This window comes from Rhinoderma darwinii, chromosome 5 (assembly GCF_050947455.1).
Source record: "Rhinoderma darwinii isolate aRhiDar2 chromosome 5, aRhiDar2.hap1, whole genome shotgun sequence".
Classification (NCBI taxonomy): domain Eukaryota; kingdom Metazoa; phylum Chordata; class Amphibia; order Anura; family Rhinodermatidae; genus Rhinoderma; species Rhinoderma darwinii.
This window is the reverse complement of record NC_134691.1, coordinates 343,089,914-343,112,268: the sequence shown is the minus strand read 5'-3', so window position 1 is coordinate 343,112,268 and position 22,355 is coordinate 343,089,914.

Genomic DNA, 22,355 nt, shown 5'->3' with positions numbered 1-22,355 from the left:
ACCCACTACCGGGACAGGATAAGGCAAATCAATAAAAGGCATTTTTAGAGACATAGCAAATTCCACAGACATGATATTAGCAGATGAGCCAGAATCCACGAAGGCACTGCCAGTGGCAGACCGGCCAGCAAACGAGACCTGAAAGGGAAGCAAAATTTTATTGCGTTTCATATTAACGGGAAATACCTGTGCGCCCAAGTGACCTCCCCGATGATCACTTAGGTGCGGAAGTTTTCCGGCTGCTTATTCTTGCGCCTGGGACAGGTGTTCAGTAGATGCTTGTCACCCCCACAATAGAAGCAGAGACCATTCTTCCTGCGGAACTCTCTACGTTGTCGAGGGGACATGGAGGCCCCGAGTTGCATAGGTACCTCCGAGTCTTCCGTGGAAGAGCGAGGAGACGGGACCTCGGGGGGAATCGCAGGGAAGTCAGAGGGGAAAACATTGAAACGTTCAAGCTGACGTTCCCTGAGACGTCGGTCAAGTCGTACTGCTAGGGCCATAACCTGGTCTAGGGAGTCAGAAGAGGGGTAGCTAACAAGCAGATCCTTCAGGGCGTCAGATAATCCTAACCTAAACTGGCACCTTAGGGCCGTGTCGTTCCACCGAGAAGCTACGCACCACTTCCTAAAATCAGAACAGTATTCCTCAACAGGTCTCCTACCCTGACGTAAGGTCACCAGCTGACTCTCGGCTAAGGTAGTCCTGTCAGTCTCGTCGTAAATGAGTCCGAGGGCAGAGAAAAAACGATCGACGGAGGAAAGTTCAGGGGCGTCAGGAGCCAAGGAGAAGGCCCACTCTTGGGGCCCTTCCTGGAGTCGGGATATAATGATACCCACCCGCTGGTTCTCGGAACCTGAGGAGTGAGGTTTTAGATGGAAGTAAAGTCTGCAACTCTCCCGGAAGGAGAGAAAAGTCTTACGGTCCCCTGAGAACCGGTCAGGTAACTTGAGGTCGGGTTCTAGAGGTGAGGTGAGGGGTACTACTATGGCAGCGTCAGACTGGTTGACCCTCTGAGCCAGGGCCTGGACCTGTAGGGAGAGGCCCTGCATCTGCTGGGTCAGGGTCTCAAGGGGGTCCATGATAGCGTCAGCGTAGGAGAAATGGTAGACTAGGTATGGGCTTGTTATTATGTTATGGCAGGAAGGAGGTGAAGGGAACAAGTGAGCCCTAATCTACCCACCGCCCTGTCCCTGCCTACTTGCAACGACCCGCCCTAGGCGACGGGGTACAACTTGGCGGCGGTCCCTACGCTGACTAAGTGCAAGGGGATACAAACAGGGAACAAGCAAGGGAAGGGGCAGTAGCCCACGGAACACCGTGAGGAAACGGAGTGGTGAACGAGCCAGTCAGGATCAGGATGTAGTGGAGTATACAAACGCAGAGCACGGAGCAGGAAGCAAGCCAGGGGCAGAGCGAAGCAGGATAAGCGGGAACTGAAGCAAGGCAGAAGCACGGCAGAAGCAGGCTGGAGCAAGGCAGCAGTGGGGCCAGGAATCCAAGAAGAATAACAAGCAATGAGGAAGCGAAAACGGCAGGTATAAATGGACAGGGGGCGGAGCTAACTCTGACTGACCAGGCCGCGATAGGCTCTCCCACTCCTGAGCCTGCCACCCTGGTTGGTGGGAGCCGGTGTCAGACTAAGAGGTCTGGCCTCAGGTGTGGACTGATTAACCCTGGGAGTATCCACAGACGTAGTGCCTGGCAGATCCTTTACAGTATTAGTTTAGGAGTCTGGTCTGGGGTTTGTATTAGTTTAGGTGTCTGGTCTGGGGTCTGGATTAGTTTTGGGGTCTGGTCTGGGGTCTGTATTCGTTTTGGGGTCCGGTCTGGGGTTTGTATTAGTTTTGGGGTGTGATATGCCCTTGGTTTGGGGATGTACTATCAGGTGTGTAACGAGAAAGGGCTGGGTCCCATAGTAAACTTTTGAATGCCCCCCAATTAAGAATGAACATTCACCAGCTCCATGTGACAGTTATCGGGTCTATTTTATTTATATCAAGTATTTTTTTAGATTTCATTAGTAATGATTTATTTTGCTGGGGATACATTTTTTTTTAGTAAAATAGATCGTGTGAACGTGGTGATTGGTTCTCTTCACAAGGACGCACTTTCCTGCATAATAGAGTGAAAAAAACAAACTATCCCGCCAAGTGTTCTCTTACCCGTCCGTACAGGTTTAGGAATAACATGACAAGTGTTAACCCCTCGGTGACATTTCAGGTACAGTTACATCGCTGCCGCCCAGCTGTTCGAACAATGCAAGCTAACTGTACGTGATTGTGATGGCGCGGGGTCAGTAGCCGATCCCGCGCCACCACCAGCGGGTATCAAAGGGTTAATTCCGACTGATTAACCCATTAGATGTGCCATGGTCAACAGCTACCACAGCATCCTTGAGGTTACATCGACATTTCCCCCCCAAGATTTGATCGCAGTTTGTCATTGGTCGTAGAGTGTAAAACTGACAGGTATAATACACTGTGATCCATAAGTATTGCTGTGTATTATACAAGCGATCAGACAGTTGGATCCTCAGGTCCCCTAGTGGAACTTTTTAAAATTAGGACACTTTTAAATTACTTAAATAGCAAGTTTTCACAGATCTATACCCCTGAAAAATATTGCGGTGGATGAGTCTCTGGTCCTTTTCAAAGGCCGGCTACAATTCAGGCAATATTTGCCTATATAAGAGGGCCCGATTTGTGTTAAAAACGTATAAATTATGTGAGAGTGACTCGGGCTACACTCATAAATTCAGAGTTTATGAAGGGAAAGACTCCCGACTGATCCCTCCAGAATGCCCCCCATCAATGGTATGGGACCTTTTGCACCCTCTTCAGGTGCCTGTCTGCAAAAACAACCTCTGGCCTGTGGCACCATACGCCGCAATAAAAAAGGCCTGCCAAAATCCCTGGTCTACCAGAAATGAAAATCTGGGGAAATCAGGGGACTTTGTAATGAGGACTTGCTGCTTGTCAAATTTGGTAACAAGAGAGATGTCCTGATGCTCACAATGATTCACCCGGACAGCGGCAGCCACATTCCTGTACGCGGGACAAGTCGTACCGTCTGTAAGCCTGGGTGCATACTGGACTACAATAACTATATGGGTGGGGGGGACCGTGCAGGCCAGATGCTGCAGCCCTACAATGCTGTTCGGAAATCCCGGATTTGGTATAAAAACTTCCCGTTTTTCATCCATAAATTAATAATTGTATTTTGAAAAATAAATTAGCCCATTTATTCACTTTCTGACATTTTCCATTTTATTATCCAATCTATTGGGGTTTTTTTCACTTCAGTTTTTATTACACTATAGTCCACATATAAATTGGAATACAAGAAAAACCCCAAAATATAAAAAAAATTCTCACTATACCCCTAGATGAATACCATTAGGGAAAGATCCCCCACCAAAAATAAAAAATTCTCACTATACCCCTAGATGAATACCTTAGGGAACATGGTTTTCAAAATAGGGTCACTCTCGGGGGTGTTACATCGTTCTGTCGGCTCAAATCCTTTGAAAAGAAAGAGTGGGGCCTATAAGTCATTCAAGATAAAATGATGTCCTGAAAACCATAGAGGGGGTTGTGTCATTTTGGGCCCCACCATGCGGCCAAGCAATGGATTATGTCCTAAGTGGGGGTAATTTTTAAAACAGTAGAAACAGCGCAATAAATGTTGGGGTGCATTTCTTCAGTTTCATGTATAAAAATATGTCCTAAATGACACATTTGTGAAAATATATTTTTTACACTGTCTTTGCATTAAATTCAGGAAAAAACTGTGGGGTTAAAATATTCACTTCACCCCTAGACAAATACCTTAAGGGGTCTGGTTTTCTAAATGGGCTCATTTATGGGGGTTTCCATCATTCTGACCCCAATGAGATGGAAATATATATTTAATAAAAAAGAATTGTTCAGTATGATGGACATATGTGACATATTGCGGTTCAAATTAGGGAAAAAATTCAATTTTTACAAAATGTCATACATTTTTATATTTTTTAATTAATTTACTCAAATCGTATCCGCCTACTTTTACCACTAAAATCAAGTACAACATGTGACGAAAAAACTATCTCAGAATTACTTGGATGTGCAAAACTATTGCAGATTATTCTCTGATAGAGTCAGATATACCGGATTATCAAAATCTGCCTTGGTCATAAAGTGAATAACTGGCTCGGTCATTAAGTGGTTAAAGGGTAACTAAATGTTTGACAAAATTCTGACATGTTATAGTGACATGTCAGAAGTCTTGATTGGTGGGGGTCCGAGCACTGAGACCAATCGCTCAATCGAAGCGGAAGAAGCGCTGAGCTGCTTCGTGTCTGTTCGGCTTTTTCTACCATGTATCGGAGGACGGGCTCAGAGACTTTCTATTAAGCCCGTACTCCGATACATTGATTTCCGGAAAAATCCGAACAGACACGAAGCGGCTGAGCACTCACACGAGCGCTTCTGCCGCTTTCTTTGAGCGATTGGTGGGGGTCTCAGTGCTCGGACCCCCACCAATAAAAACTTCTGATAATTTACTATAACATGTCAGAAGTTTGTCAAACGTTTAGTTACCCTTTAAAGAGGCTCTGTCACCATATTATAAGTGGCCTATCTTGTACATGATGTGATCGGCGCTGTAATGTAGATTACAGCAGTGTTTTTTTATTTAGAAAACGATAATTTTTGACGGAGTTATGACCTATTTCAGCTTTATGCTAATGACTTTCTTAATGAACAACTGGGCGTGTTTTACTCTTTGGCCAAGTGGGCGTTGTACAGAGGAGTGTATGACGCTGACCAATCAGTGAGCAATCAGCGTCATACACTTCTCTCCATTCATTTACTCTGCACATAGCGATATAGCTATATCACTATGTGCAGCCACATAAACACACTATAAAGCGTCTGAAGGACGTGAAACGGTCAGCTCTGTTTTCTTTTTGAATCCCGTGTTGCCTGCCTCAATCTTGGCATAAAGAGAAACCTTTTGCAAATGGTGAGTGCCGTGCTGTCTTCTTTTCTACATGTTGTCATAAACACACTATAACGTTACTGCAGTGTCCTGACAATGAATATACATTACCTCCAGCCAGGACGTGATGTGTATTCACAATCCTGACACTTCGCTAATACAATCCCGACACTACAGCACAGCAAGCGTAATCTCGTTTGAAATAACAGTTTACAGCGTAATATAGCTATATCGCTATGTGCAGAGTAAATGAATGGAGAGAAGTGTATGACGCTGTTTGGTCACTGATTGGTCACTGATTGGTCACTGATTGGTCAGTGTCATACCCTCCTCTGTACAACGCCCACTTGGCCAAAAAGTAAAACAAGCCCAGTTGTTCATTAAGAAAGTCATTAGCATAAAGCTAATATAGGTCATAACTCCGTCAAAAATGATAGTTTTATCTAAATAAAAAACACTGCTGTTCTCTACATTACAGCGCCGATCACATCATGTACAAGAGAGGCCACTTATAATGTGGTGACAGAGACTCTTTAAATAGTTTTATTGTTAACATTTTTGTAGTCACATTAAGGATTTATTGCTGATAATTTCCTGGCAAATGTCTGTAAGAAATGTCCTAACAACCGGCAACAGTATTTAATTGTAAAAAATAGCAAACTTTTGCAAAATTTTTTCTAAATTAACATTTTTATAAATTTGAATGTATCTTCTTGTAAGACAGATAGTTATACCACCCAAAATAGTTGCTGATTAACATCCCCCATATTTCTACTTTAGATTGCTATAATTTTTTGAACATCCTTTTATTTTTCTAGGACGTTCCATGCTTAGTAATTTATCAGCAATTTCTCAAATTTTCAAGAAAATTTCAAAAGGCTATTTTTACAGGGACCAATTCAGTTGTGAAGTGGCTTTGAGGGGCCCATACAATACAAACCCGTCATAACTCACCCCTTTTTAAAAACTGCACCCTCAAAGTAATTAAAACAGCATTTATAAAGTTTGTTAACCCTTTAGACGTTTCACAAGAATTAAGGCAAAGTAGAGCAAATTAAAGCATTTTTTTTTGCAGAAATTCATTTTGAATCTATTTTTTCTATAACACAGAAGGTTTTACCAGAGAAACGCAACTCAATATTTATTGCCCAGGTTCTGCCGTTTTTAGAAATATCCCACATGTGGTCCTAGTGTGATAATGGACTAAAGCACCGGCCTCAGAAGCAAAGGAGCACCTAGAGGATTTTTGGGCATTCTTTTAATTAGAATGTATTTTAGGCACCATGTCAGGTTTGAGGAGGTCTTGTGGTACTAAAACAAAGTAAACACCCCAAAAGTGACCCCATTTTAGAAACTGCACCCCTCAAGAAATGAATCTAGCTGTGTAATTATTAGAATTGGGACGTGAAATTAAAAAAATAATTATTTTCCCAATAAAACACTGTTTTTTTAATTTCCACAAGGACTAAAAGAGAAAGAGCAACGAAACATTTGTAAAGCAATTTCTCCTGAGTACAGTAATATCCCACATGTGGTCAGAAACTGCTGTTTGGAGACACGGCAGGGCTCAGAAGGGAAGGGGTGCCATTTGGATTTTGGAGCTCAAATTTAGCTGGAATAGTTTGCGGCGCCATGTTGCATTTGCAAAGCGCCTGAGGTGACAAAACAGGGGAAACCCCCCACAAGTGACCCCATTTGGAAAACTACACCCCTCAAGGAATTTATCAAGAGGTATAGTGAGCATTTTGACCCCACAGGTTTTTTGCAGAAATTATTGGAAGTAGGCCGTGAATATAAAAATCAAAATTTATTTTATAAAATGTAGGTTTAGCTATTTTTAAAAAAAATTCCACAAGAACTAAAAGCACCGCCACATTTGTAGATCAGTTCTCCCGAATACAACAATCCCCCCCCCTATGTGGCCATAAACGGCTGATTGAGTATATGGCAGGGCTCAGAACATAAAGAGCACCATGCAACATCTGAGGCCTACCATGGCGGCATTTACTGCCCTGTGTCATGAAAAAAGAGGCTCTGGGATGTAAAAATATTAGAAACCCCAGAAAATGTACTCCATTTTGGAAACTAAACCCCTGAATGAATTAATCTAGAGGTATAGTAAGAATTTTTTATATGTGCAGTAACTGAGGAGTAGCTGGTGGGGGAGGGAATGGCAGGTCCCACTACCAACCTCCCCACCATTCCATAAAATCCAGCCGAAAAAATAAATTTTTTAAATGAGAATTTTTAGTTTAGTTTTATTTATATTTTTTACCAATTTTGAATGGGGCTGGTCAGTAAAAAAACATAAAATTGTCATGGCCAATAAGGGAGACAGAAAAGGTGGATAAAGAATAAATAAATGAAAAATCCAGGGAGGTGTGATGTAAATTGAAACATTGTTTCATGCACAGGTCGGCCTTTGTGGGACACGTCTCACATTGGTACGTGGTGTCCTTACGAATACCGCGATTGGCGCACACACGCCTATTTTGGGGGGGCTTCTGTTTGTTTTCAGTGGGGGGGATTTCTGTGGGGAAATGCTGTCTGGGAATTATCCTGCTGACGGAAGGACCAGATGAACTGCCCTCCCCTTCCTGGTCAGTAAATATCAGGGCCTTGATGACTTTTTCCTGAAATGGCAGGAACGTTTCCCCACCGCCGGATTATCTGCAGAGGACGAAGGCGTTGTATAAAGCGATCTGCGTAAGATGCACTGGCGGGTTCTTATACCTTTGTCTTGCGCATGGCGCTGTACGGTTTTACGCCACCCATATATTTGTTGTACTCCTATAGCAAAATGGTTTGGGGACTTGGGTGGTGGATCCGCATAGAGGGACAAGGCTGCAGCTGTCCGTATAAGGACGTCCCTTATATCCTTATATTTCAGGAGCAGCAGGTCGTCGCTGCTGACAGCTCTGCTCTCTCCTACCTTCAGTGTCTGCTCCAGCAAAGTTTCGGGGAGGCCCTTCTGATTTTTGGGGATTGTTCCGCACGCCAATGTGGATCTGGACGAGAGAACTTTTTACAATGGGAAACTGTTATAAAAGTTGTCCAGATATAGATGATATAGTTTGCCGAGCAAAGGATGAACATGATCCCATACGATCTTTCCACTAATCCCTAGGGAGAGGGGCATTCTGGGGGATCTATACGGGAGTCTTTCTCCTCATAAACTCTAATAGAGTGGGTGTAACCGGTAGCACTTTCACATAACTTTTTATTGCCGTACCGGGCTCTATTATTGGGTAGATGCGCCTGAAGTGCAGTCTACCCTTGAAGCTCACCAATCACTCATCTACTGCAATGTTTTGTTGGGGGTATAAACTTGGGAAAGTAGTGGGCAATTATCAAAACTTGGGTCCTGTGGGGTGGGCAGTGACTGTTGTCGTTGTAGTGCAGGAGCCTCATCATAGCTTCAAATCGTGTCCTGCTCATAATTGTGGGGTACAGGGGGGGGGGGTGTTGTATAAAATATCAGGGGACCAATAGTCTCTAATACTGGGCTTTTTGACGAGACCAAAACTTAAAAATAGGCCCCAAAATGTCCCTAATTCCACTGCATTTGTGGGGGTTAAATGTTGGCCTCTCGCATAAAACGAGTCGGGGTTCTGGGATATGAACTGAGCTGCATAGATGTTGGTCTGCTGGACCATTCAATTTAAAATGGTGTCAGCAAAGAAAAGTTTAATATAATCTATGGGGCTGAACCCCGTAGTATCAACTTGTATGCCTGAGGTGGCCGTAAATTCAGGCACCTGGGGGGTATAATTGTCCACAGCTACCCATGTCAGCTCGGGCAGAGCAGGACCTATGGCTCTTCTGCGCTGACGGAATAAAACTGGACCAGACCGGCAGAAACTGCGCCAAATTCATCACACGCCTGTTCTACTTTAGGTCTGACCTAACACAGGCCGGTACATTTTATACACACAGGCAGTAATGTAATGTATATAGATACCGTATATGACAGGACATTATGGTACAAAGAAATGTAGAAGTCCTTGTAATGGGACGAAAAATAATGTGAAAAATATAAATAAAACTATTAATTACAAAAATTTATAATAAAGACGATTTTTTTTAAATTATTTTATTTTTAAATAAATTATCCCTATTAAAAAACACAATGGTGGAAGAGCTTTTTTTATGCCTTCATGTTCATAAAAGTTAAACACTATATATATATATACACCTAAATATTACACCTTATAGCGGTTTTCTGGGATGTGACTTTTTTTTAGAAAGGCCTGGAAATTACATTTATTTCATTTCCAGCCTGTACTAAAAAATGTTCACATCCCGGATAAATCTTTCAAAATGTAAGAGAAAAGTCTTTTATATTTTATGTCTTGTTCGTCTGATTCCGGCCGTGGGAATATAAAACATGTCGATGTTTTTTGCTGTTGTGTGAAGTTTGTACAATAAACTTTATTTCTATTTTGTTGTATTTTTTTCCTCCAATTTTCCATAATTAATTTATTCTCAAAATTTTTGTAGTCACATTAAGGAATTATTACTAATAATTTCCTGGCAAATGTCTGTAAGAAATGTCCTAACAACCGGCATTATAAGAAGACGGCCCTGGGGTCCTTTCAGTATTCAATGTTTAACTAATCAAAGTTCTAAACCGGATCCTTCACCCCGCTGTGATGTCATGTATTAAGTGCTCAGTAACCCTGACATCATACATGGCGCTTCGCAAGAAGGGGTTAAAATTAAAAAGGTCAAATATAACCCCACATCAAAAGTGTAGCACTCACTATAGGGGCCGCTATATACTATATACTTATATACATGTTCACTGTAGTGTTGATAATGGAGATACAGTGCAGATGCTTGTGTCTGGTTCTGTGATGATGTCACAATGGTGGGTGTGGCTTGGAGATGACATCACACAGTGTGTCTGGTGCTGTGATGATGTCACAATGGTGGGTGTGGCTTGGCGATGACATCACAATGTATTGTGACATCATGGTTGTATATAAGGGGCCGCCATCCACCTGCAGCCTATTTCTGGATTACCATATTTTGGTGACAGGAGATTCTTCTTGGAGACAATGAGGTTTATTCTTCTTCTTGTGTTTCTGGATATAATCCACCCAACACATTGTGTTTCACTGCCGGTGAGTATTTACCTCTTATTACACCCTGAACCCCCGGACCCGGCTGTACTGTGGGGGATGGGATATATGTGATTGTACTGATCTCCTTGTGTCTTCCAGGACTTTTCATACTGGATTAATGTCATTCTGACCTATGAAAGTCCAACCCACCACCTGAGACCATGGAAGTTTGAGGTAAGTCTCCGTTCTCTCCGTATAATAGATGAAGTCTTATTCCTCATGATAAGATTAGGACATTCTTTGTATATATCTGTAGGTTCTTGTCTGGGATCTTATATCAGATCTTGTCTTTCAGGACTTCCAGTCGGAGGACATCGTTCCTCACATAAGAATAATATTACAGCTCTATGGGGTGAGTGATAATACCAGTATAATAGTTTATTATTATTATACGGCATATAAAGCACCAGTCCATCTATACAGCGACTTATACATAGGGGTGCAAACTAAAGAGGGGGGACAGCGCACATTTATTATGGAGCTCCTCCCCATGTACAGAATGGCCGGGGGGCACACCACACATATAATATGGGCCCCTCCCCATGTGCAGAGCAGCACATATATACATCACTAATATTCCCTGCCCCCACTGTCCACAGTCCCATATAACAGACTTTGTTTCTTCTGATTGCAGGAATTTGTATCTGACCCCGTTGGTGACCCGTATGTTCAACCTGGTCATAGACGGACACGAGAGCGGTGCATTGGCGTAAGTTCAGATCATATTTACACTTTTCCATATATGACTCTATGATCCTGGGACCCCTGTACTAATTCTCATCACTCCCTTATAGAATAATCCATCAAAGTCCACCGCCGCCCCCCGAGAGAAGCTGACAATATTACAGAGGACTTATAAATGGATCACAGCGAAGGTCTTTGGGGTAAGTGATAAATTCTTGGTGTTGGGGTCCGGTTAAAGTGCAAGCAGAGCTCGGTCTTATGGCTTCCAACTTATTCTTTGTGTTGGTTCTTTGTATTACAGGACACCCCTCCACCCGTGGTCCCCATAAAGGACCTCGCTGTGTGTAATGTAAGACGCCGTGATCGGATCATCCATGGCGTGGTGTGCGCTGGACTCATGTCACCGCTCATTGCACTGCTGATCTTGGCTGCATGGCTTGTACTAAGTCAGAGAGAGGATGACAAGTACCATCAACATCCGAAACTATCCGATGCCAAGAACAAACAAAACCTGCAGATCATCAAGAGAGCGGTGGACGCTCCACTGGTGGCCGATTCCAAAATTGCGCAAGGCCCCGTAAGATCAGTTGATGTGCCCGAACCATTTCCACTGCCGAAATTCACACCATTGATGGAAAGGCACCTTTATGAAAAAAGTGACTTGGCCATGTATGTGGAGAAAAAATACATCAGGACTTTGGAGGAGATCAATGTCATGAAAAGTCTTGAGGTGTTCCTTGGGATCAAGTCATCAGATGCTGAACCGATGGTGAAGATACCAAACCATCCCCCACTGTTTCAGCAGGTGTATTACCAGACATCTGCCCCTGACAACCAGCAACAAGGTGCTCAGATATATGCTGCTGACAACCAGCAACAAGGGGCTCAGACATCTGCTGCTGACAACCAGCAACAAGGGGCTCAGACATCTACCGCTGACAACCAGCAACAAGGGGCTCAGACATCTGCCGCTGACAACCAGCAACAAGGGGCTCAGTGCATCCGCAGGAGAACATCCCCGGTGCTCAATCAAGACCATCCAGCACTTTCCAAGGCTCCTTCTCCCCAGGAAGCGGAAAACAACAAAACAACTATTGCTCCTGGGGAATCCATCCTCCATGACACCCATGGCGAGAAAATGTCACAGAAACGTAATGTGCGGTTCAGTAATGTCGTCCGTGTCCGACCAATTCGTCCTGACCACCTGTATAGGCATGCTCGTACCTCTAAAGAACATTCCGAAAGAGTATTCATCTATGACTATGACCTCGACTCCGAAGAGAGCGACCTGGACTCCGAAGAGAGCGATCTAGAGAATCAGGAATGCTGCCTCTTCATACGGATCCTGCGCCTCATTAAAGACATTTTCTGCTGTAACTTGTGCTGCTCAGAAGTCGAGGAAAACTGAGGTACAAAAGAGGAACCGGACAGCTTTTCTGGAGGACATTTCCACCATCAGAATCCTCCACAGTGAGGTCGGACCGGACAATCACATCACAGAGATTAATAAAACATCTTCACTCTGATACCAGGTGTTAATGTGCGGTGTGTACCGGAAAATGCCCCTAACCGGGGGGTCGGGTCTGGGGTCTGTATTAGTTTAGGGGTCTGGTCTGGTGTCTGTATTAGTTTAGGGGTCTAGTCTGGGGTCTGTATTAGTTTAGGGGGTCGTGTCGTGGGTCTGTATTAGTTTAGGGGTCCGGTCTGGGGTCTGTAGTAGTTTTGGGGTCTGGTCTGGGGTCTGTATTAGTTTAGGGGTCTGGTCTGGGGTCTGTATTAGTTTAGGGGTCTGGTCTGGGGTCTTTATTAGTTTAGGGGTCTGGTCTGGGGTTTGTATTACTTTAGGGGTCCGGTCTGGGGTCTGGATTAGTTTAGGGGGTCTGGTCTGGGGTCTGTATTCGTTTTGGGGTCCGGTCTGGGGTTTGTATTAGTTTTGGGGTGTGATATGCCCTTGGTTTGGGGCTGTACTATCAGGGGTGTAACGAGAAAGTGCTGGGTCCCATAGTAAACATTTGAATGGCCCCCTTTGAGTATGAACATTCACCAGCTCCATGTGACAGTTATCGGGTCTATTTTATTTATGTCAAGTATTTTTTTTAGATTTTATTAATAATTTCTTTTTCTGGGAATAACATTTATTTTTAAAGTAAAATAGATCGTGTGAACGTGGTGATTGGTTCTCTTCACAAGGACGCACTTTCCTGCAAAATAGCGGGGGGGAAAAAAAGCTAGCCCACCAAGTGTTCTATTACCCGTACAGGTTTAGGAATAAAGTGACAAACATTAACCCCTTGGCGACATTTCAGATACAGTTACGTCGCTGCTGCCAAGGTGTTAGAACAATGCACGCTAACTGGGTGTCAAAAGGTTAATCCTGACTGATTAACCCCTTAGGTGCCATGGTCAGCAACTATCACGGCATCCTTGAGGTTACAACGCCATCGTCCTCCCCCAAAATTTGATCGCAGTTTGTTGTTGGTTGTAGAGTGTAAAACTGACAGGTATAATACACTGTGATCCATAAGTATTGCTGTGTATTATACAAGCGATCAGACAGTTGGATCTTCAAGTCACCTAGTGGAAATAAAAATCTACTCCGCCAAGACCACCTCAAGCAGTATCCCGCAGGGAAGGCCAGATCCCTGCATAGGGGATAAAGGATGACTACATATGAGGCTACTTAGATAACTCCCTCAGAGGTGGCCCTAAGCTAAACCAGCAGAGTAGCTCAGTGGGTCCACAAACCTGCTGGTCATAACATCTCTCATAACGTGTGGCGTCTCCTCCTCTTTCTACGTCTAACGGGAACCACACTTGAAAAAGAAAACTCAGAGATGGAAACTGAACTTTGACCAAAGCATTGACCACCAGGCAAGCCCGCTAGAGTGGATCCATCCAAACTGTGTCTACAAGGCAATGGGTCACTGCTAACAGCTGACACCTGGCGAGAGCCTGGATGCCTCACTGGACCCATGGAGGTGGCTAGTGCTAACAGGCCACTAACCACTAGACCTGCTGGCCAAGTGTAAACCCCAGAACGGCCTGCATGATGAAGGACCGGACCCTGTGACGCTACATTTATGTCACTGGCCCACATACCTCCCTCTCCTCTCCCGATCAGCACTGAGAGGAAAGAGCTGGGCAGCCGGGTATAGGCACCAGCAGTGCAGGATGAGAAAGTCCCTCTGTGCTCCGGTGAGGACCCGGGTGCTTAGAACCGCCAGAAGCCGGAGCAGTTATATTCAACGACAGACTGTTAGGGAGCGGTGTCAGTAGCACGAAATCGATGCCAGAAGGGGAGAAAGAAGGAGAAAATGGCGGCAGTGTCCGTGCCCGTTTGAGCAGGGTGAGCGGTTCTGACTGGCATGGTGGATTTGGGGGCCAGGCTAGGACAAGCGATGGGAAACGCGGTGCGGCCTACCTTGATTCTCGACTAGGGCCAGTATTGGTACCCGAACACAGCTCCTGGTCTCCACAGGAACCGGTGCCAACTCACGACTACTGTTTCTGGCCGTCACCACCACCAAAGTCAATACTTTGCTGGTGACCTGATGAGCCACCTGATGCAGCAGATCCTCTGCCATGGTGAAGAAAAGGCCCAGACAGCAGAGGTACTGTCTACACTGACGTTCTGGGCGCTTCTTGCTGTCGCAGGTAAGAGAATGAGCCACATCCTAATCCCTCTATTTAAAACTAAATCTAAGCCGGCCTCTTCACTAACCAATCCAAGATCCCTGACCCTCTCCTACTCTGTACTACTCCTCCCATCCTCTACCCCTGCAGTCCCGGGCGCTGTCGTTATACACTTTAGTGCTACAAGGGATCCCCCAGGTTGACGTCTCTGCGCACGCAGTAAGTGATCTCCTAAATTCACCATAAAGAGACATAAATACAATGAATAAACTGCTGCGCTCCGACAGGAACAATCCACAACAAGCTGATCGTGTTCTGTATAGAGGAGCGGACGCCTAAAAGGGAAGAAAGTATAAAGATACAACCACGGATAACACATATCAGTACTAGTAGCACGCGTGTGTCATAGGTGAATGTAGAGAAGTCCACACTCCACGCCGCTGTGCTGCTCCAAACGTCTAATTGAATAACGGGGCGCCCCTGCCGGTGATGTCATCGATCTCCCCACAGAAGCTCCGGCGCGCTGCTCACATCCCGATCACCTCTGTACTAGACTCCAATACTCTAGAACAATCTATGTATTTACTGCACTTTATTCATTACAATATAAACGTATATTTGTATTTAGACAAATGGCGCAAAAAATGCTTCACACGTCACCGCTATGTGTATCACCAATCATCACCCTAATACTGCGAAAAATATCAAATATAATATCTATAAAAAGAAAACAATTCAATTTCAAGATTTTGCTGTCGCTGATTTTGTTTTTTTTTATAGATTCCCCTTTTTAAAAATCCATAAATATGAAACAAAAATTTATACCCAGCCCAAAATGATCCCCAAAAAATCTGTAAGTTATTCGCAAAATACAAGTCCTGAAATAACCCAAAAAGTTCCGGCTGACAGTATACGGGGAGTCAGAGACGGAAAATTCCTGCCGTCCTTAATGCGAACATTTTCTTGGTTCTTAATGAGTGCGGGAGATTTATTACTAATGTCCTAAATGTAGACGGAATAAAACTGGACCAGACCGGCAGAAACTGCGCCAAATTCATCTCACGCCTGTCCTACTTTAGGTCTGACCTAACACATGCCGGTACATTTTATACACACAGGCAGTAATGTAATGTATATAGATACCGTATATGACAGGACATTATGGTACAAAGAAATGTAGAAGTCCTCGTAATGGGACGAAAATAATGTGAAAAATATAAATAAAACTATTGATTGCAAAAAATTATAATAAAGACGATTTTTTTTTAAATTATTTTATTTTTAAATAAATTATCCCTATTAAAAAACACAATGGTGGAAGAGCTTTTTTTATGCCTTCATGTTCAAAAAAGTTAAACACTATATATATATACACCTAAATATTACACCTTATAGCGGTTTTCCGGGATGTGAAGTTTTTTTTAGAAAGGCCTGGAAATTACATTTATTTCATTTCCAGCCTGTACTAAAAAATGTTCACATCCCGGATAAATCCTTCAAAATGTAAGAAAAAAGTCTTTTATATTTCATGTCTTGTTCGTCTGATTCCGGCTGTGGGAATATAAAACATGTCGATGTTTTTTGCTGTTGTGTGAAGTTTGTACAATAAACTTTATTTCTATTTTGTTGTATTTTTTTCCCCCAATTTTCCTTCATTGATTTTATTTTTACAATTTTTGTAGTCACATTAAGGAATTATTACTAATAATTTCCTGGCAAATGTCTGTAAGAAATGTCCTAACAACCGGCAATATAAGAAGACGGCCCTGGGGTCCTTTCAGTATTCAATGTTTAACTTAATCACAAATGTAATACTTGACCGTCCCAATCAAAGTGCTGAACCGGATCCTTCACCCCGCTGTGATGTAATGGATTAAGTGCTCAGTAACCCTGACATCATACATGGCGCTTCGCAAGAAGGGGTTCAAAATTAAAAAGGTCAAATATAACCCCACAGTAACAGTGTAGCACTCAGTATAGGTGCCACTATATACTATATACTTATATACATGTTCACTGTAGTGTTGATAATGGAGATACAGTGCAGATGCTTTTGTGTGGTGCTGTGATGATGTCACAATGGTGGGTGTGGCTTGGAGATGTCATCACACATATTGTCTGGTGCTGTGATGATGTCACAATGGTGGGTGTGGCTTGGTGATGACATCACACATTGTGTCTGGTGCTGATGATGTCACAATGGTGGGTGTGGCTGGGAAATGACATCACACAATGTATTGTGACATCATGGGGGTATATAAGGGGCCGCCATCCACCTGCAGCCTATTTCTGGATTACCATATTTTGGTGACAGGAGATTCTTCTTGGAGACAATGAGGTTTATTCTTCTACTTGTGTTTCTGGATATAATCCACCCAACACATTGTGTTTCACTGCCGGTGAGTATTTACCTCTTATTACACCCTGAACCCCCGGACCCGGCTGTACTGTGGGGGATGGGATATATGTGAATGTACTGATCACCTTGTCTCTTCCAGGACTTTTCATACTGGATTAATGTCATTCTGACCTATGAAAGTCCAACCCACCACCTGAGACCATGGAAGTTTGAGGTAAGTCTCCGTTCTCTCCGTATAATAGATGACGTCTTATTCCTCATGATAAGATTAGGACATTCTTTGTATATATCTGTAGGTTCTTGTCTGGGATCTTATATCAGATCTTGTCTTTCAGGACTTCCAGTCGGAGGACATCGTTCCTCACATAAGGATAATATTACAGCTCTATGGGGTGAGTGATAATACCAGTATAATAGTTTATTATTATTATACTGCATATAAAGCACCAGTCCATCTATACAACGACTTATACATAGAGGTGCAAACTAAAGAGGGGGGACAGCGCACATTTATTATGGAGCTCCTCCCCATGTACAGAATGGCCGGGGGGCACACCACACATATAATATGGGCCCCTCCCCATGTGCAGAGCAGCACATATATACATCACTAATATTCCCTGCCCCCACTGTCCACAGTCCCGTATAACAGACTTTGGGCGTAATTTATGATAACTGTTTAACAGTAAAACTGTCCTTGTTACCCATAACAACCAATCAGAGCTCAGCTTTCATTTCTTGTCTCCCATAGAATCCAATCAGAGCTCAGCCTTCATTTATTGTTGCCTATAACAACCAATCAGAGCTCAGCTTTCACTTCTTAACCTGCCCGGGAAAGAGGAAAGCTGCTCTGTGATTGGTTGCTACGGGTAACAAGGACACTTTTACTGTTAGACCATTGTGATAAATCTGCCCCACACTAAATATTAAATGTGAAGAAGTGTAATAAAGATATAATCTAGTGATATAGACCCCCCGCCATGTCAACTATCTGGCCCCCATACAATCCAATGTGCCATATCTCCCATACTACATCTTGTAACCCATAATATACATTTGGGGGCATCTGAGGGTGTTTAGAGGGAAAAACATCATCATAATGCAACATAAAAATCATCGCATCCCCTTTCCATGCCCAGCCCCCCTGGTAGGAGTAGAAGAGGGAATAGTAGGATGTTTCTTCACCCTTTCATCCCCATGCCATATACTTGGTGGGTCTCCGCACATTATTGGCCATTAAATGCAGCCCATTCAGCAACTGTGCGGCCTTCACCCTAATGCCGTGACTCTCATGATTTGTATGGCATCCACCAGGCTAGTTTGGGACCCTTACTTGAGCGCATTAGCCTGGACCCCTGACTACAATACCCATCTGCACTGCACTACAATACTAAGGAGGGGGGCAGAGGTTGCATTTAAACCTCATGCACACGGCCCTGCCCATAATCACGGTCCGCGATTACGGGCACATCTGGATGCAGGCGACCGCGCACAGCAACCCGTGATTTCGGCCCATGCTCCAATACAAAGTAAAAAGCAAAAGACATGTCCTATCTTTTGTAGAGGCTTTCTATGGCCCAGACTCCATCCCGCAAATATACGGGAAGGTGTAAGTGGTCAATAGAAGAGAATTGGTCCGTAATTGCAGACAAATTCTATGGTCGTGTGCCTGGGGCCTTAATATGGAGCACCTCCCCATGTAGAGAATACCTGGCAGGGCACAGGACACATTTAATATGGAGACCCTCCCCATGAACAGAACAGCTGGGGGGGGGCACATGACACATATAATATGGAGACCCTCCCCATGAACAGAACAGCTGGGGGGGACAGGACACATATAATATGGAGACCCTCCCCATGTGCAGAGCAGCCCATATATACATCACTAACTTTCCCTGCCCCCACTGTCCACAGTCCCATATAACAGACTTTGTTTCCTCCGATTGCAGGAATTTGTATCTGACCCCGTTGGTGACCCGTATGTTCCACCTGGTCATAGACGGATACGAGAGCGGTGCATTGGCGTAAGTTCAGCTCATATTTAAACTTTTTCGTATATGACTCTATGATCCTGGGACCCCTGTACTAATTCTCATCACTCCCTTATAGAATAATCCATCAAAGTCCACCGCCGCCCCCCGAGAGAAGCTGACAATATTACAAAGGACTTATAAATGGATGGCAGCGAAGGTCTTTGGGGTAAGTGATAAATTATTGGTATTGGGGTTCAGCTAAAGTGCAAGCAGAGCTCAGTCTTATGGCTTCCAACTTATTCTTTGTGTTGGTTCTTTGTATTACAGGACACCCCTCCACCCGTGGTCCCCAGAAAGGAGCTCGCTGCGTGTAATGTAAGACGCCGTGATCGGATCATCCATGGCGTGGTGTGCGCTGGACTCATGTCACCGCTCATTGCACTGCTGATCTTGGCTGCATGGCTTGTACTAAGTCAGGGAGAGGACGACTTGTCCCATCAACATACGAAACTCTCCGATGCCAAGAACAAACAAAACCTGCAGATCATCAAGAGAGTGGTGGACGCTCCACTGGTGGCCAATTCCAAAACTTTGCAAGGCCCCGTAAGATCAGTTGATGTGCCCGAACCATTTCCACTGCCGAAATTCACACCGTTGATGGAAAGGCACATTTATGAAAAAAGTGACTTGGCCATGTACGTGGAGAAAAAATACATCAGGACTTTGGAGGAGATCATTGTCATGAAACGTCTTGAGGTGTTCCTTGGGATCAAGTCATCAGATGCTGAACCGATGGTGAAGATACCAAACCATCCCCCACTGTTTCAGCAGGTGTATTACCACACATCTGCCGCTGACAACCAGCAACAAGGGGCTCAGACATCTGCCGCTGACAACCAGCAACAAGGTGCTCAGACATCTGCCGCTGACAACCAGCAACAAGGGGCTCAGACATCTGCCGCTGACAACCAGCAACAAGGGGCTCAGTGCATCAGCAGGGGAACATCCGCGGTGCTCAATCAAGACCATCCAGCACCTTCCAAGGCTCCTTCTCCCCAGGAAGCGGAAAACAACAAAACAACTATTGCTCCTGGGGAATCCATCCTCCATGACACCCATGGCGAGAAAATGTCACAGAAACGTAATGTGCGGTTCAGTAATGTCGTCCGTGTCCGACCAATTCGTCCTGACCACCTGTATATGCATGCTCGTACCTCCGAAGAACATTCTGAAAGAATATTCATCTATGACTATGACCTTGACTCCGAAGAGAGCGACCTGGACTCCGAAGAGAGCGATCTAGATAATCAGGAATGCTGCCTCTTCATACGGATCCTGCGCCTCATTAAAGACATATTCTGCTGTAACTTGTGCTGCTCAGAAGTCGAGGAAAACTGAGGTACAAAAGAGGAACCGGACAGCTTTTCTGGAGGACATTTCCACCATCAGAATCCCCCACAGTGAGGTCGGACCGGACAATAACATCACAGAGATTAATAAAACATCTTCACTCTGATACCAGGTGTTAATGTGCGGTGTGTACCGCCGGTAAATGCCCCTAACCGGGGGGTCGGGTCTGGGGTCTGTATTAGTTTAGGGGTCTGGTGTCTGTATTAGTTTAGGGGTTTGGTATGAGGTATGTATTGGTTTAGGGGTCTGGTCTGGGGTCTGTAATAGTTTTGGGGTCTGGTCTGGATTAGTTAAGGGATCTGGGGTCTGTATTAGTTTTGGGGTCTGGTCTGGGGTCTGTATTAGTTTAGGAATCTGGTCTGGGGTCTGTATTAGTTTAGGTGTCTGGTCTGGGGTCTGGATTAGTTTTGGGGTCTGGTCTGGGGTCTGTATTAGTTTAGGGGTCTGGCTTGGGTCTGTATTAGTTTTGGGTCCGGTCTGGGGTCTGTATTAGTTTAGGAGTCTGGTCTGGGGTTTGTATTAGTTTAGGTGTCTGGTCTGGGGTCTGGATTAGTTTTGGGTCCGGTCTGGGGTCTGTATTTGTTATGGCAGGAAGGAGGTGAAGGGAACAAGTGAGCCCTAATCTACCCACCGCCCTGTCCCTGCCTACTTGCAACGACCCGCCCTAGGCGACGGGGTACAACTTGGCGGCGGTCCCTACGCTGACTAAGTGCAAGGGGATACAAACAGGGAACAAGCAAGGGAAGGGGCAGTAGCCCACGGAACACCGTGAGGAAACGGAGTGGTGAACGAGCCAGTCAGGATCAGGATGTAGTGGAGTATACAAACGCAGAGCACGGAGCAGGAAGCAAGCCAGGGGCAGAGCGAAGCAGGATAAGCGGGAACTGAAGCAAGGCAGAAGCACGGCAGAAGCAGGCTGGAGCAAGGCAGCAGTGGGGCCAGGAATCCAAGAAGAATAACAAGCAATGAGGAAGAGAAAACGGCAGGTATAAATGGACAGGGGGCGGAGCTAACTCCGACTGACCAGGCCGCGATAGGCTCTCCCACTCCTGAGCCTGCCACCCTGATTGGTGGGAGCCGGTGTCAGTCTAAGAGGTCTGGCCTCAGGTGTCGACTGATTAACCCTGGGAGTATCCACAGACGTAGTGCCTGGCAGATCCTTTACAGTACTCCCCCTTTTATGAGGGGCCACCGGACCCTTACTAAGAGGACCCGGTTTAGTGGGGAAGAGAAGGTGGAACCTCCTGACCAATACCCCAGCGTGAACATCTCGAGCAGGTACCCAAGTCCTCTCCTCCGGCCCGTATCCTCTCCAATGGACCAGGTACTGGAGGGAGCCCTGGATCATCCTACTGTCCACAATCTTGGCCACCTCGAATTCCACCCCCTCAGGGGTGAGAACGGGAACAGGAGGTTTCCTCGAGGGGGACCAGGACGGGGAGCAGCGTTTAAGGAGGGAGGCATGAAAGACGTCGTGTATGCGAAAGGATGGGGGCAGCTCCAGACGGAAGGATACAGGGTTGAGGACTTCAATGACCTTATAAGGTCCAATAAATCGGGGAGCAAACTTCCTGGACGGGACCTTAAGGCGCAAGTTCCTAGACGACAACCACACCAGATCCCCGACGACAAACCGGGGGTTAGCAGAACGTCTTCTATCAGCCTGAATCTTTTGTACGCTCTGGGACGCCTCTAGGTTCTTCTGAACCTGGGCCCAGACTGTGCACAGTTCCCGATGAACGTCCTCTACCTCGGGATTATTGGAACAACCAGGAGAAACGGAGGAGAACCTTGGATTAAACCCGAAATTACAGAAAAACGGGGAGACCCCTGACGAGTTACTGACCCGGTTATTAAGGGAAAATTCGGCGAGGGGAAGGAATGAGACCCAATCAAATTGACAGTCAGAGGTGAAACACCTTAAATATTGTTCCAGGGATTGATTAGTCCTTTCCGTTTGGCCATTAGTTTCGGGATGGAAGGCGGAGGAGAAGGACAGATCAATCTCCAACTTTTTACAAAAAGCTCTCCAAAATAAGGAAACAAATTGTACCCCTCTGTCAGAAACGATATTGACTGGGGCCCCATGGAGATGCAAAATGTGTTTAACAAACAAAGAAGCTAACGTCTTGGCGTTAGGTAGTTTCTTAAGGGGCACAAAGTGGCACATCTTGCTGAAGCGGT